The 17,895-nt window shown below is 35.8% G+C and overlaps 1 pseudogene across 2 annotated transcripts; it reads left to right on the top strand.

The window, feature by feature from the left end:
• The first annotated feature begins 10,142 nt into the window (after nt 1-10,142).
• On the top strand, nt 10,143-17,687 carry LOC148867336 (BTB/POZ domain-containing protein At3g05675 pseudogene; annotated as a pseudogene). Of its 2 annotated transcripts, XR_016109171.1 has the most exons (3): nt 10,270-10,429; nt 12,541-12,575; nt 16,159-17,687. The product of XR_016109171.1 is annotated as a BTB/POZ domain-containing protein At3g05675 pseudogene, transcript variant X2 (transcript). The 2 variants fall into 2 exon arrangements; XR_016109170.1 differs by lacking the exon at nt 12,541-12,575 and having other exon boundaries at nt 10,143-10,429.
• Nucleotides 17,688-17,895: the final 208 nt, after the last annotated feature.

Genomic DNA, 17,895 nt, shown 5'->3' with positions numbered 1-17,895 from the left:
GATTACCCTTGCGCTTGTCAACTCGGCCGTCGTCCCTTCTGTTGAGACAGAACCGTCACTGCCTAACCGTCTAACTGGAGATGGCGGCGTCAGTGGCGGTGGCAGGTGGTCGTTTAGAGTGTTGTTGCCAAACGTCAGATCCCAAGTCAGTCAGGCGTGGCGTCCTCGGGCACGGACTTCCCTGGTGTCAGGCATGGTACGACTTGTTTGGCTTTGGCGCCTAGAAGATGATGCGAAGTGCTGAGCGAGGCGGTCTTGGGCTCGGAGGTATCCCGGACTGTTACAAGGTGGGTCAGTTCGGCGAAGTGTCCCGAGCTGTTACAAGGTGGGTCAGTTCTGCGAAGTGTCCCGAGCTGTTACAAGGTGGGTCAGTTCGGCGAAGTGTCCCGATCTGTTACAAGGTGGGTCAGTTCGGCGATGTCTATCCCGAGCTGTTACAAAGTGGGTTAGTTCGGCGAAGTCTATCCCTAGCTGTTACAAGGTGGGTCAGTTCGGCGATGTCTATCCCGAGCTATTACAAGGTCAGTTCGGCGAAGTCTATCCTGAGCTGTTACAAGGTGGGTCAGTTCGGCGGTGTGTCCCCTTGTCCCCGCCTAGGCTTGGCCCCTTCTGCCGAGCTGTCGTTTCTGCCACGTGTCACATAATGAAGAGGTCGGGCCAAATCTTCCTTCATCAGGAATGATTCAACTATGTTTAAGATTTGATTTTGCAAAATATGTTTATATGATATATTATCTTTTATGAAAAATGTTTGCAAAAGATTTTAATTCCCGGGATTCATCCGAGCAGAGAGTGTGACGTTGCACCTTGCAGCCAGGGGAGATGTCCTTCCCTCATCCGAGCAGAGAGTGTGACGTTGCACCTTGCAGCCAGGGGAGATGTCCTTCCCTGTCGGGCAGTGTTTGATTATTATGAGCTGATATGTTAAGTGTAAGAAACCATTACAGGGTTGATTACCTTATGAGTTTTATCTTATTTAAGTCCATTATCCTTGGATCTTCATAGGATGATTGAATTCAATGATCATTTAAGTGTAAATGTTGAGCCCATTTTGAGTCCATAGTGATGATTTTAGGGGTTTACTACGTTTAGTAGTGAATTCCGCCAAGATTTTTCATAGAGGTTGGGTCAAACCCATGTGGACTTATGTGAGGTCATTGTAAGGTCCTACACCATATAAATCAAGCCTAAATTGGCCATGCAACACCTTTGGTCGTGAGCCTTATAGCTGATGGGCCTAAGGCCCATAATTAATATGACTAATTAAGCTGTCACATGATAGCTTAAGTTGTCAAGTGACATGGGGCAAATCTGGATTTGGAAATGGGTATGGAGAACCCATCCTCTTAAGATGATAATGTTTATCTCTTAATAGAGTGTAGATTCAAACTAGATTTGGATAATCTCTTAATTTGATTAGGAGAAGTAGTCTATAAAGAGATAAAAGAAGAAGAGGGCGAACTAGACTAGAACACCTCTCTCTCTCTCTCTATTTTGTTCTCTTCTTCTTTTTGTCTCTCAAGAAACCCTAGTTCGACCATACCTATTTTAGGATTGATAGAGATCAGTTTTCTTCTAATTTTTGCAAGAAAAATCTAGAAGAATTTCGTGCTCACCTTCCCTTGTTCGATCCAAGCAGTTGGATTGTAGTTTTGCTAAAAACTGTATTGTTGAAACCGGCTTCAGGGATACACTGCACCATCTTCAATGGAGGTTGGCTTTAAGACTAATTTGGGTGTGAACTTCCACCTTGGGATCTGCATTTAGGGTATCTATATCAGGTATACATCTCTCTCTTTGGTTGGCTTTAAATCTAATCTGGTTTAGTGCAAGACTGATCCTAAAAAATATAGTTTTTCAAAACATAGGAAATTCAATTTCTAGAAGGATTAGGATTTTTTTTTAATTTTGCCCATCCATCTAGCATGGTTCGGCCATCCATATGATGGATCATAACCCTTTCTTCATATGTATACTTTATGATTGGCTTGGGGTGTTATTATCAGTCCCATAACCCATAATAAAAGAATTCAACTTTGGTAGTGTTCGTTAGAATAGCCCCATAACCCATAATAAAGGAATTCGGCTTCGATAGTGTCCGTTAGAATAGCCTTTACAACCTTGCATTGGGAATATTTCCGTATTTATATTCCTAATACAAGATTGTAAGAAACTATTTGAACGGTGTGAACACAACCTTGCATTGAGCAAAGCCAAACTGATTATAAAGTTACTGTTTCGTTCAGCTAATCTTTTCTAAACATTGATGTGTTTAGTTTTGAACAATATTCTAAAAATTAACTTAAAAACTAAACTGTTTTTTTCCTTTGGATTGTCGTTCAGCAGTTCAACCATCTGAATTGGATGGATCAGACCATGCCATATTATATAAGGAAAAATACTTAAACATCCCCCTATGGTTTTTCATAAATACTGAACCCTCCCCCTATTTGTCGATTATGTCGGAAGGGTGAAAAATATATCTGTCCATTGATTCAGAGATGTATCATTCACAAGCAAGGTTTGTAAAGAAAAATAGGGTTTAAGATTATATTCAAATTCAAATATATACTTGGTGATTTAATGCAAAAAGGACTAATCAAGTTATTGGTTTCTTTTGGATAAATCAAGTGAGACTTTTCTTGTTATTCTAAATGTAATGTCCCAAGTTTGTTATTTTTCTTATTTCTTCTACTAATGGATCTTTTTTTCTTTTTAATTTGTTGTTGTTGTATATAATATTATATTATACTATAGGCTAAAATACAAAAGCCTCCCCTATAGTTTCACTTTAGCAAAAACCTCCATTCTATTTTCGAAAAAATTAACAAATACCTCCCTTCCATCAACGACCAAGACAGAGATGGATTAAGATTTCTAAACCCGATAAGGTTTGGGGTGGGGGCAAGGTGGGGCATTTGAGTTTGGGGTCAGGGATGGGGCATGCAAAACCTGGCCCCGCCCCACCCCGTCATTCCTATGTCTAACTCCAAGGCTACACCTCCGGGCATAGTTGCATGTTCTTCCGTGGTTGGTCGATGATTGCTAGTTTTTCAAAATATGCCTATTGGTAGCCAATTTGTTGATTTTTGCCAAAATTTTCAAAAGATGACTCTACAATAATTTGGCAACGGAATTGCTGACAGGCCACATTGGAAGAGCCGAAGAGGTAAACCCTCTTCCGAAAATTATTTTAGGGCTTTTTATGGTTCAGTCCACCTCATATATCTTTATTGGTTTGTACAAATTGTTGTGCTTTTTAGGTGATTTGTTTTTATTTGGTTTGGAAGTTAATAGCTTAGGAATGGCAACGGGGTGGTTCAATGTGGGAGTCATATTCCCCGTCCCCTACTGTAATCCCCATCGGGGATAAAAAAGACCCTCCATCTCCGATCCTTAACGGAGACGAATTCCCTGTCAGGGACTTGGGGTTGGAGTAGGACAAGGAATTCACTCCCCATCCTTGTCCCCATACCTGCTGGGTATTGGTATCACTATTAGTTCCTATCACCGCCCCATCCCTGCCAAGGCAATCTCCACCCCCAACCCCATCATGTCAAAGAAGTTAGATGCTTAATAGGAATGGGGAAAATTGTCATTGGAAAGTACTCACAAGTGGTCCATTGATTTCTCTTCATTTTTCTTTCTGTGATGAAACCAGTTATGCTTCAATGTCAAAGCTCTTGTTTTTGTCACTTTTCTTCATCAGTGCTAGTTCGGATTTCTTCTAGTGTTTGACAATATTTGACAAATGCTTTCGTGTTGAAGCTCTTGGCATTTGGCAGTATTTAGCAAACCACCCCCCTCCCCGCCCTTCAAAACCATTGTTTTAAAAGGCGTAAGCCTTGAGGTGAGGTGCATACTTGGTGATTTAATGCAATATATATATATATAATTTAAAACATATAAAAAATACTTTAATAGTTGTAGGTCAAATAAAAACGTAAAAAAGAAAAACCAATAAGGCAAATCAAATTCTATTTTGCAAAAAGGACTAATCATGTTCTTAGTTTATATATATATATAATTAAAAACATATAAAAAATACTTTAATAGTTATAGGTCAAATAAAAACGTAAAAAAGAAAATCCAATAAGGCAAATCAAATTCTATTAATTTTTTCTTAGTGTTTCAAGAGATTTCAATGCAAAAAGGATTAATCATGTTCTTAGTTTCTTTTGGATAAATCAAGTGAGACTTTTCTTGTTATTCTAAATGTAATGTCCCAAGTTTGTTATTTTTCTTATTTCTTCTACTAATGGATATTTTTTTTCTTTTTCATAATAATAATAATAATATTTATTATTATTATTATTATTATTATTATTATTATTATTATTATTAAATCAACTAAGTTGTTTCTAACTTGAATTAATTTTTCCTTAAACTTTGAGACTTACATCTCTCCTTTTGGGCCATTACGCCTCAACTACGCCTTTAGCCTTTTAAAACTTTGTTCAAAATCATAAAAAGTGTTTGGTTAACACCATTATAAGTAAAATGACAAATCAAATTATCCTCCTCCTCATCATCTATATATTATCCCAACTATATAGGATTAGGTACACTAATCTTCGTCAATCATGTTTCTTTAACTACCCCAGCTCCTTTTCTATATCCATGTCCTTTTTTCTATTTTATATTACAAGAAAGTTTTATTGACAAATTAATAATGATTCATGAACCAGGGAGGAAAAAAATAAAGGTATCCATTTACTCTACAAAGTCTACATTCATCATAGATGAAATTATTCAATTAATCCCTTTTTTTTTTTTATTTCTTCTGAGTCTGGATCTCCTGCCCACAACAACTCTGCCTACATCTACCCACATAACATTGCAGCCATATATGAGGAACATCTCATCCTCTTATTTAGCATTATGCATGGGAGATGTTTTCAATTCATAGAGATACTGAACTTGTGGGTAAATATGGACAGAGTTCTTATGGGCAGAATCGTTTCTTTTATAAGCATTATAACTGCATCCCTCTCCCATTTGCAGTTGCAGAGCCCAAAGAAGCTTCTGCAAATATTCATATATTTACAGACAAACCCCCTTGGGTATCATCTGACCTGTAGTATAATACCTCAGATAAAGAGACAGGAGAAGAAATATCGTGATATGCAGTTAGAGTCCGATATCGACCAGGCTTTGTTTATTGAATATCACTTCAAAATTCAAATCTAATCTAGAGTCCGGCTTTGCTCCTCACATATGGCGTCACATACCGACCTCACAGCACTTGTAGCGTTTTCCATACTTGCATATTGTCATTCATGGGGAGATATTCCCATGTATGGCTGCAACATGATGTGAGGTTGATGTGAGATGCATTGTGTGAGGAGCAAAACTGAATTTGTTAGTTAATTCTTGAGCTTTTTAGAGTTCAATCTATCTCAGAATTGTTAATTTTATTTGTTTTCCAAATGTATTTATGCCCATCCCCTATAAATGTATTTATATTACAAGAAAGTTTCATTGACAAATTAATAGATTTAGTCTATTCTATTTTATCCATGTTCTTTACAAATGTATTTGTTTTCCAATATTAGGTTCAGTTTGGAAAAAATTACAAATATTAATGTGTAAATTATAAATACATACAAAATACCAACTCCATTGGTGTGTTAGCTGGTTTGTTCCAGCATTGACATGGAATCAAATCCCACAATTGGCATTTTAGGGAAAAAAAAAGTTAGGATGGTGATACCAATAAAGTACTTCAAGTAGGTTTTGAAACCTTAAGGATACTTTAAGAATGGCTAGATAATTCAATGATACGTTAAGCAATGAACCTTTTTTTTTGGTTGAATATGTCACCATGAGTTTAGATTTGGTCTCAAGCACATGGCCGCAACAACCATTTCAACTGTATATGTAGGGTGTCAACAGTATTTGAAAATCCGATTTCAAATTCGAGATTCGACATAATTGAATCAAATTCAGATAATTCGAATATCTAATCAATCGAATTCGAATATCCTATTCATATCGAATAATTAATCGGATTCGAATTCGGATATGACCTGATTCAATTTGATAAATATCCGTATTCGACCGATTATTTAATTTTTATATAGAATATATAAAATATATAAATATTTTATATAATTTATATATGAAATAAGTAAATTATATAAATAATTTATATACTTTATATATTTTATACATAAAATACTAATTTTATATATTTGTTAATTAACTAAAATAATTAATTGGTCGAATTTGAATTGAAATGAATATTCAAATATTTAATCGAATTCGAATATTAATTTTCAATATCAATCCATTAGATATCGGATTTTCCAATCAGATTTGAATTCGAATATTGCCTGGTTCAATCTGTTTACACCCCTACGTACATGGGGGGCATCTCACCATGATTGCCTTTGGGTATGTATGTTGAGATTAGGGTGGATTTGAATTAGCAGAAAAATGTTTAGTTTGGGTTTAGGTTGAGCTTGATTTGAACTAAAGACATGAGTTTGAATTCGACTTGACTCAAAAGCTTATATGTTCGAACTTGACTGGGCTCAGCTCGAGTTCAATAATGAGCCAAGCTCCAACTTTCATAGAAAATGTATATATATATCCCGTGAGCCTCATGAATAAAACTTCATTAGGCTCAAGCTTGGCTTAAAGTTTGGTTTAAATTGAGTTGAATCAAGATTTTCATTAATCAAGCTTGATTAGTTCATGAAAAGCTTGACTTGTGTTCACCCTTAAATGTAGTGTTTAGTTCAATTGGGTTTTTTGAGGAAACAACCTCATATCAAAGTCACATTAAATTTTGAGAAAAGCATCAAAAGAACACATCAAATATGTTGTTTGGTTAGATATTTTCACAAAAAGAAAAAAGCGTTATGCCATTTTCTCAAAAAATAGCCCATCTTAAAAACATCATTTTTTATATTTTTTTTTATTTTCTTAAATCATTTTTGGGTATAAACGACTGACATGGCTCCTACGTGACATCATTTTCTCAAAAAATGGCAATTGAACCTAATAACACCATGCATAAACATTTTCTCTAATTTGCAAAAAACAAAGTAATAAAATAAAATAAATGCAATGGAACCAAACACCTTCTAAATCCGGGTTAGAAATAAATTCAAGACACCATGTGAATGGAGTCAGGATGGCATTTTTTGGTAAAAGAGAGAACTTTATTTGCACCAAGGTAGTGCTTAGGGTTGGATTCGAGACGAGTCGGCCCGATTAATACGAGGCTCGAGCTTGTCTTGCCAAGGTAGTACAAGGCTCGAGTTCGATTCGAGCTAGAACCTTGAGCTTGAACTCGACTTGAGTCAGAAGTTCATAAGTTTGAGCTCAACTTGAGAAAAAATGTTTTATAAAAATAAATAAATATATATATATATATATATATATATATATATATATACAAAATATTTTTTATTTGATATTTAAAAATTAGGAATTATAATAATTAGTTGTTATTATATATAAAAATAAAAATATTATATATAATATTTTTATTACATTTATTATTATTATTATTATTATTATTATTATTATTATTATTATTATTATTATTATTATTATATGTATGTATGTAGCTATTTGAGCTCGGCTCGTGGCCACCCCTAGTAATGCTTGAGGACTTTGGTGAAATCCACATTAATTGCTACTGTACAACAGAAGATTCGAGATGGCTATGGTTGAATCAAGTTGGTTATAAGTGGGGTCCTCCTTCTTCATATTCTTTTACCCAATCTTACCATTTTTGAAAATTTTTATCATTAGGTTTTATTTTAAAATTTTGAAAAATAATAAAAGACAAATTCGATATTTTATTATTTCAGTAATTCAGTCAATCTTTAATGATCATGTCAATTGTCATACAAAACTTATGAATAGTTTAAATAATTTTTTAAAGTGTGGGATATTTTTTAGTCTATTTCTTAAAACTTAAGGGTAGCTTAAATATTTTACCCTATTTGATCCTTCTAAAACCTACACTTTACCTCTCGTAGTAACAATAATCCACAGACTTTCATTTGTGAGAAAAACTCACCCACACTTTCAGATCCCAGCACTTTGCCTCTGCCTTATGCCTTAATGGGCTTGATGCAATTTTATGTGCTTTTATTGTATTTTATTAATTTCCTTTTTATTGCATTTTAGTGTTTTCTATATTTTCTTACTTTTTTGTTATATATATATATATATAATGGCATGAGCAAAGTGCTAGAGTCAAAATGTTCAAAATGGGTCTTTGTCACAAATGAAAGTTAAGGGAGGCAAGTGTCTCTACCCCCAAAGTATGGGATTACAAGTGGTAGTTTATAATTTATTCTTTAATAAAGCTCAGTTTGAAAGGAATACAAATACAAATATGTAGAGTGCAAAACCTTGTATTTTATATTGTTTTGTGTGTATTTACATTGTACATATTTGCATTTTTATTCTTTCTAAACTGAGCCTAAATATATAACAATACACTAGTCACTAGGGGTGGTGATCATGGGTTGGGCTGAGTTAAACTTAGCACCTATGATAAGAGTTATAGTCTAGGCCCAGGCCCAGATCTATACAATCCAACTCTATGCTGACTTGGACTTTGGGAAACCCTTTCACTTTTCAGATAGTTACTTATTCGGGTAAATGCAGTTACCTGGGCAAGCTTTTCCTAGGAAACACTTACTTGGATAAGTGCATTTACCCATGTTCTTTAATTTCTCATGTAAATAAGGTAATGACCATTTTAGCCATTAAAATCCATTATTAAAATGGGCATTTTTGGTTCATTCAAGTGTTCCCAACTTTCCCCTATGTGAGAAAGTTATTTACACACTTAGGAGATGGGTATCATTTTCCTAGGTAAGTGATACCTAGGAAAATAAGCTTTCCCTGGTCTCTACATAAATTTGAAAAAAGAACATGGGGTTCTTAGTCAATGGGAACCAAAATCCTATTGACCAATTTTCCCCCCTCTCAAAATCCAAAAAGAGAATGCCCCCTTAGAATTATAGTTAACTCTAGAGAACAAGATATCCCTCTTACATATAGTGGTTCACGTGTCAATTAATGAATATATAATCCAACCCAAATTGAATTAAGGTTGGGCCTAGGTTAATAACCCATTTGGGAGGGCTTTCGCATAGCAGCTTCAGGCATTAGATGAGCTGAAAATCCCGAAATGCCATGAAGTCTATTTGGTAAACATCCGAAAAGGCAAATAGGATTACATGAGCTACAAGTTTGGCTTTTTGGTTAAGCTATCTCATGTAGATTCTTTGAAAGCAGTTCACATAAGGATGACAAGAGGGTTTTGTAAATTCTAGACCAACTCATCTCCTTAAACCTCCCAACTGGTACCTGTGCCAAAATCCATAGCAGGTTGGATTTTTAGAATTCAAACTTTCCCTGCACATAAAAATGCAAAAAGCCTCCTTGATCCTACCCTCACTACATTAACAGTATAGTAGGCTGGGTTGAATCCGCATCTAATTTCTTATTATATATAAGCAATAAATAAATAAGGTAACATGAACGAACATTAAAATTTCAAATTATTTGATTAAGATATATACAAAATATTAATAAATTTAACACCTAAATACCTAATACAAAAATTTCATATACTTTCCAAATTCCAACAAAATGCAGGTGGGGAGGGTCAAATTTAGCCTAATACCATACATTACCCTTACCAAACCCAAAGTTCATCTTTCAAGAAAAAAAAAAAAAAACATTTGGGCGGATATCCACCGTGGTAGAAATTGCCATCTCTAAATTCACACAATACATCTTAATCACTACAGTTAGGGGTGGCCACGAGTTCAGCTTCTCACAAATTATTCAAATTGGGCTTGTAAAAAGCTCATATTAACTCGATTTAAACTGAACTTGACCCTAATATATAGACTCATTTGCTAATGGAGAATTGTTTGGCTGGACTTCTGCATTTGGGGTGCGTATTTGAGCAGTGGTTGGGAGTTACCGAATTTTTATCAAACCCAATTTCTAATAGGGCTCAGCTAGAAACCCCATAAGCCGCGTCCGAAAGCCCTCTAAAACGGTTACTCAAACCCCGCCTTGACCTTGGATTGGGTCAGGCCCTAATCCGAGGTTCGAGTGTTACTGTGTTAGGGTAGGGGCGTGGCCTCAACCCGATCCAACCCGCCCGAATTGCACCCCTGGTGATGATTAATCAACGTGGTCCTGTTCGAATGCACCGTCATCATGATGACATTTTAAATCTGATCGAACGATAAGAACACCGCCAACATAAAATGGACGGTTAGATTTCTTTCGGGAGCTTTGGCCCCTCCTCTCTAATCGTCTCTCCTTTTGCTCCTCTGCATCTGGTTTGGGGAATATTTCTAGGTCTCTTTTCTGCACATTCTAATGGTCTCCTGTCAAGATCCCTTCCCTTGGAGGTTATTCATCGCCTTGCTTACAGGTACGAGCTTTTCTGTTTGACCTATCAATCTCTATTGTTTTTGAGTCTATTTTCCCTTCTGGATTTGCGAATAGTCGGCCATGACTCATTAATTTGATCTTCACTATCTGAGTTCTTTCCTTTTATTTTAGTTATTTTCGTGCTTAAAGATCTTAGCTTTGAGACTTCTGAAAGTAACACAGCAAATAAGAATGGATCTGCAATAACAGAAACGCCTCTTTGTTCACCAAATTAGTAGATGCTGAAATTGATGCAGTATCATGAGAAATTAGCAGTTTAGGTACTGAAATGAATATCCATTTAATTTTGCGGATGTATTCACTGATTTTGGAGTTCTTTTCTAAACTTAGTTGGTAAATGGAGGATTTCATAACAATCACATAACTGAAAAAACAGGGTTGCACAAGTTTCGCTTTGCTTTCCAGGCATGAGTTCCCACATATTTGCTATTTCATAACTATAACTAGACAAAATTGATAGCATTGACCTAGAGTAGCACGTTTTAAAGAGTAGATGCATTTTTTTTTCTTCCGAAATGCAATTACCTTCATTTGGGGTCTGTACTTTATTGCGTTATGACTAGAAGTCTAGAACCACATTTACAGAGCGGTGAGAATCTTGCCCTATCCTAGTGGTTGAATTATCCAAATTCAAATTATTACTCGGTACTCCTCAAGCTAGATTTCAAGCTTGCCCAATTTTGTTTCATTAAACTCTGCTGGAGTAGAAACAATCTGAATCATCTCCAACTAACCATCCTGTAGGAAGTAAATTTATTTTTAGTGATATTCTAAAATTGGGGAACATCATTTTCTTGCAATAATTTTATTGACATGTTCTACTTTTCTAGCAAGATAACTGCTTCTTGCTTTCTTTTTTTTTTCATGTATAAAGAATAGTATGGTATATTCCGTGCAAAGAAAAGTAACTTCACTATGGATGCTGCTAATATTAGATCATGCTACTTACCTTACACTAATTGAGGCTTAAAACACTATGGAAAACTATAGAAGGAAGCACCGACAAAAAAATTGTGTTATTAAACTATATGATCACACGCATTGACCAGGTCAGTAGCTATAGCCTACCTGGCTCAGGCCACTTATCTATTTTGTCTCACTCTTTGAACTTTGTCATCCTTACCATGGAGAAATGAACTATTTTTAATACATTCTTCAAATGTGAAATACCTTGAAGTAATGCCAACTTTCTTGCCCATCCATGTCAATGTTTAATTTTTTAATTACCTTAGCTCTGTTGGATGAAGATGATATTCCCCTTCATGTGGATCTTCTTCTCATTTTCTATTTGTTTAAACACGCTTTTGTATGCTTTGCTTCTTTTCTTGGGGGTGGGGGGTGGGGATTCCTTTATGTTACCCTACCATGTTTGTTTTCTTCATTATTCTCTCAGATCTTAGCATGTTATCTCTTAACTTCTAGTTTTCTTGTAAGGGTTTCCCATTATTAATTTCCTCCTTTTTGGGTGCAAAATAATGAAGATGACTTTTCTGCACTTAAGTATAATCTACAGAAACCCATGTTTCTTATTGTCCAATTCATGTTTTGGAGATTGAGTTTCTTAACCCAGTATCCTAGTTTGTTAGACCAAGATTGGAAGCTTTATTGACAACAAATTTCTTAAAGTCTTCTGATTTGACACCGTGATTGGCACACTCATGTTTCTTTAGTCTCAATTCCTATAACTGTCTTGTTTACTGGCTGGGTTTTCCCTTATATAATGAAAGCTCTTAGGATCCATCCACAGTTAAGTGAATCACACCCCCCCTTCCTTTTTTTGTAAGATTATTGCCTAGACTTTTGGCATGATAAGTTCCTGTACAACTCAAATTCATCTCCAGCACCATTATATCCATCTGAGTTTTCAGAAATTTCTTAAATTAATGAAGTCTTGTACTTCAGCATGAAAAAAAGATTCCATGTTAATTTATACTGGAGAATCTCCATCATTTGCAATGAACATTTTCACATTTACTCTTATTTGTGTGAAATGGATTAATAGTTGTAAGTTCGTTTTTTCTTCATTCACAAGGGTTAATCTTCATGATATACATATAGACACACATTTACATACATACAATTTTTATACAGATGGACACTGCTATGAGGCGTTGGGTTTTGCATAGGTAAATGATTAAATGATTTCTTTCTGGTTTTTTATGAATAAGTGTATAAATGATTCACCTGCTTTAGAATATTTGGCCATTTAGGGGGTGATCTGTTCCATGGTGCCCTCAAGCGCTGCATGGTTGACTCTGTGCCACCATTGTGTGGATGAATATATGCTGTATTATTTTGGGTAAAAAACACTAATATTTTACATATTTGAACTATCTGTGGATGGTCTTGAAATGCATGACACTCTTAAACATTCAATTGGTGTGGCAAGTTCTAGAACCAAGTGATCCACAAAATTTCTGCACTACTGAACACCACCTTAAAGGTACTGAGGAGACAGGAAATGGTATGATCCAAACTTGCTGAAAAAATGGTCTACTGAACAATTAATCATTCCTACTATGCAATTAAGGCATTGATATGTCTGTCAGTGTCAGAAATTGAAATTTGAAAGAATGTCAATTGCAGGAAACCCTTGAAAACCTTAGTGCTTCATCATTGTGTTTTTTAAATCTGTATCCAGTTGTGTCCTTGCTGTATCTGGGTAACATAGGCAACTGGCAATACTAGAAGATGCTTAATGGATTTTTTTGATAGTAAAGGTAAAATTCATGAAAAAACAATGTAAGTAGAAAATATTGGCGATAAGAAATCCCCTGAAGGAAGAATGAACAGCAAACACCCCTTGATAGTAGACATCCAATACAATCATTCCTGATCACAAATCAGGAAAACCACAACCAAGTGACAAGAGAAAACAAGACATCCATATCCCTCCCCTGTAAATGGTCTCCCTTGACACCTTCCAACATAACACCAATTTTGCAATACAATGCCAACCTATTAATTAAAGTCCTTTCAAATGCCCCACAGAAAACCAAGAACAGACACCTTCCTAGCTTACAACTTGCAAGTGCGGGTGATCATGGGCTGGGCCTTGGGGCAATTGGGCCTGCATCATTTGAATATATTATATTTAATATATACATCAAATACCTTGTATTGTATGACATATAATATATGTGTAATTTAATATTTCTATATAATTTATCATATATTATAAAATAAAACATTTCTACCTAAAAAAATAAAACATGTATATATGTATATGCAAAGTACATATATGTAATATATAAATAATATTATGGGCCAGGGCAGGCTGAGCTAGAAATGATCACCCCTACCCAGTACCCACAAGTGGCTACTTTCAATTTTCAATCTTCCAATCTTATCTAAGCAGCTATAATCACTCTGATTTTCACATTTTAATTATATAGTTTTTTAAAATGGTTGGCATGTGAGTTTGCACTGGAGAATATAATGTCTGACAACAGCAAGAAAACCTGCCACTAAGATCCACTCTAGGTTGTATGTAAACATTCATTACTGCCTAGTGCTGAATGCCATGATTAAGGCTGTCAACGGGTTGGAACCAGCTGGAACCGGAACCAACCCAACCTGAAATGTTGAGGACCTGCACCCGATAGGGTCTGTATTTTTGGACCCGGAACCGAACCAATCGGTTCTCAGGGAACTGGGTCCGACTCGACAGACCCAATTATAATAAATAAAATAAACATTCACACACACATCGGGTTGGGACTAGGTGGAGCCAGTTCTGAACCGATAGTAATCGGGACCCTATATCAAGACCCGGAACTGGCCCAATCAGTTTGGGTCCATTGGTTCAGACCCAACCCATTGACAGCCCTAGCCATGATATATAATTGATTGAGTGATGTCATCTATTAACATTTTTATCATAATTGCTTATACAAAACTGTTATTGTTGTTATTTGTCTTAATCAGAGTGGAAAGTACCAGTGACAGCCTTGTTTCAAATTTATTGACTCTCTACTTCCTCAAAATGTTAACAAGCATGTACTTGCTACAGTTTTCATCTGAATTTAAACCACATTAGAATGTTAAGATCTTTGTAATTTTTCTCATGTTGTATCTTTGGGGTACTGATACGTCTTTTTAAGGTATTTAAGTATTTTTAAAAACACTATTTTTTAATAATTAAATAACATAAAAATAACCCTCCTGTGAAAGTTTGAAAAAAAAACTAAAAAAAAGATGCACAAGGCTCAAAGTGTTGATACACTCCTTCAGGCTTACCGGGGTGTATCAATACTTTGAACCATGGCCTTTTTTGTTATTTTTTGAAGGGCTACACACGGGGGTAGCCCATCCCCCAACCCTTAACCCTCCCAACCCAGGTGCAGGCAGAATTCGATCCCAAGTCTCCACTACGACCAGCAGGAGACCTTACCAAGCTGGTTGGCACCTTGCTTGAACCATGGCCTTTAATGATGCTTTTTTATTATAATTGCTGATTAAGAAATTGTTATTGGTCATTAATTGTCATAAACTCATAATCAAACTGGAAAGTATCAGTGACAACCTCATTTCATTTTTGTTGAATGCTCTACTTGCTCAAAATGTTATCAAGCATGCACTAGCCACAGTTTTCATCTGGGGGAATTGCTAGGATGTTTTCCTTTTTTGTTTGTTTTGGAGGGGGTGGCAGGGACCAGTTGGCTTCTGAGATGTCTGACTTATTCTGAGGATTTTCTATAGTATTGATCATGCTGACGTCCATATATCAGTTGGCTTATTTGATCTAATAAAGTTCTTTACTTTTTGATGAAAACTTGCATATTTTGATTTGAACTTTGAAGTATTTGGCCTTGGGTAGATAGTGCAATTTTGATGCAATACATTCAAATGTTTGGGTTTCTTTCTGTTATTTTTCTTTTCTAAGTCAGATCAATTCTTAGCATGCTTAGATGTTTTAGCTTTTAACAAACAATTTATTACTTGGACTTCCTAGACCTGTACTTCCATTCTATTTTATTGTCCTTTAGTTTACTTTCCAAAATAAAATTGATAAGAGTAGAAAATAAATATCAAAAAGGGGCTTCTAGGGAAATTCTTTATTGGGCTGTGTTGTAATTTCCAGTTGATATGTAATTGTATAAGGGTGTGGCTGCACCTCACACCTCCTCAGGATGTTTGTATCAGTTTCCATCTTTTGATAATATAAAATATTATTCAATTATCAAAATAAATTAATAAATAAATAAATAACATACCAATGAGTGAACTTATATATTAAGAATTAGTACAATTACTTAAACAGATAAACAACTAATATAATCATGAAGTATTTAGATGCTATTAAAGTGATTCTACATTTACTATTGCCCTAACTCTTAGTGAAAGTATGTGGCTCGGCCCTGAGCAATATGCCAAATTTCAATAGTCTCAAGGAACTTTACTTTTCATGTGATTATATGCTGAATTTAGGTATATAGTCCTGCAAAATATACATATATATGTCTGCCTGGTTTTTATATACTTTCAATCTGTTTCTATGTGCGCAAGTTGTGTGTATAGGCCCAAGGAATTTTTCATGTGTTTATATGCTGAATTTAGGCATATAGTCTTGCAAAATATGCATATACATCTGCCTGGCTGCCATATACTATCAATATGTTTCTGTGTGTGCAAATGTGTGTATAACATTGCACACCTTTCTTTTTAGCTTATCTTACTTTAGGAATAACGTGGATTCATTTTCTTCAGCTACATATCAATCCCAGGAAATCTGCCTTTAGTGACATAAAGCATGAATCTTGTTATGTTCCCTTTATCACATGGAAAAAGCCGGGGTAGCCACGGCCTACAAACTTGGTGATCCAAGCACTTCTGACATATTAGTTCGCTTGAGAAATAGAGAAGGGAGACCAGAATGGTTCTGTGCCCACTCCTCTATTCTTATGAAAAAGAGCAAGTTTTTTGCAGATAGCCTCTCAAGAGTCAATTCTACTAAATGTGTTGAGGTTCAATGTTCAGAATTTGGATATGATCAGTATGTTAAGCTTTTGAAGTTGCTTTATCTCTCCAACGATTTGCTTCTGGACTCGTGGGACTCTGTCAAAACTGCTCTTGGTATTCTTCAGGTAGCAGTTGCTTTACACTGTGAAGAAATCACTCAGAGCTGCATCCAGTACTTGGAGGCTGTCCCTTGGGAGGATAAGGAAGAGGAGGAGATATTGAAAGTAGTTTCTAGACTAGGTCCAATAGCCATGCCTATATTAGCCAGGATCCAACCTGTTGATCTAAATGCTACTAAGAATGTTTTCCTCTCCGCAATTCGCTTTGCCACGTCTAACGGTGGACCATGCCCTCAGTTTGCAGATGACTTAAAAGTTTCTGCTAGGGAACAAGTAGAATACATGTTAATGGAAGATGAAGACACACCATTTATCACAGCTGATGATGAAGTAAAATCTGAGATAAGGACATGCCTTTGCAAGATATTCTCCTCGTTTGAGAAGGAGCTGGGTTCCTTGCTGGAGGCTGACTTGTCATCTGAGACAGCAGAAGTTAAAGCCTTGCCAGGTTTGTCAGACCTTGATTGGATGTGTAACATACTTCCTAAAATGGATCTGATGAAGGATTTTGTTTCCAGCTGGGTTGAGATCTCTTGTAATATCTTGGCAGTAATTCAAGACAAGAAATTCGATTCCACTCTGTGGGGTGTGAAAGTGAAGCTGATAGAGGTGGTTGGAAAGGTGTTGGATGCTGTTGGCTTTGGGAATGTGATTCTTCCAACACCGGCCAGGGTCCATCTGCTAAAGATATGGCTCCCATATATAAGGAGGATGAAGCCTTTGCTAGATTTGCAGGGCAGCGAGGAGATGGGTTTTCCATATAAGATGGATGAAGACTTGTGCCAGAACATCGAGGCAGCAATTGTCTCCCTGGTGCTGGCATTGCCTTCAAATGACCAAGCTGATATTCTAGTAGACTGGATGCAGACCGAGCAGGTAAGGTATCCTGACCTGAGTGAGGCTTTTGAAGTATGGTGTTACAGAACTAAGGCTGCAAAGAGAAGATTGGTGGTTGGCCTTAATGGAATTGACAATGGCACTGTCAGTCTTTGATAATTCATCCAATTTTATTGCAACATTGTTAATCAGATTGTATGAGTAATGTTCATTATGTTGTTGTATTATTACATAAATTGAGCTCCATCTCTTCCATGCATTTTCTCATCCCCTGCTTTTGAGGGATCTCTGATGGTGAAAAGTCTTATAATGTTTCATAAATATTTCTGGCTCATCTACCGTTGATCTAGACTGTATTATATTATTAGATTGTTCCAATATTTATGTGGACACTAGTCCCAAAGTGCAATTGGTTAGATGATTCAAAGTCATTTGGTGATTGCTTTTATTTATGGTTGGCGGGTAGAAACTAGAAAGTTCGATATTCTAGTATACTAATAAAAGTGGGAATTCATCGGTGCTTCATAGA

This window comes from Nelumbo lutea, chromosome 3, assembly GCF_056320005.1.
Source record: "Nelumbo lutea isolate HS-2025 chromosome 3, American lotus-T2T, whole genome shotgun sequence".
Classification (NCBI taxonomy): Eukaryota; Viridiplantae; Streptophyta; class Magnoliopsida; order Proteales; family Nelumbonaceae; genus Nelumbo; species Nelumbo lutea.
Note: the sequence above shows the minus strand (reverse complement) of the source record. Positions and strands in the feature narration are given on the sequence as shown.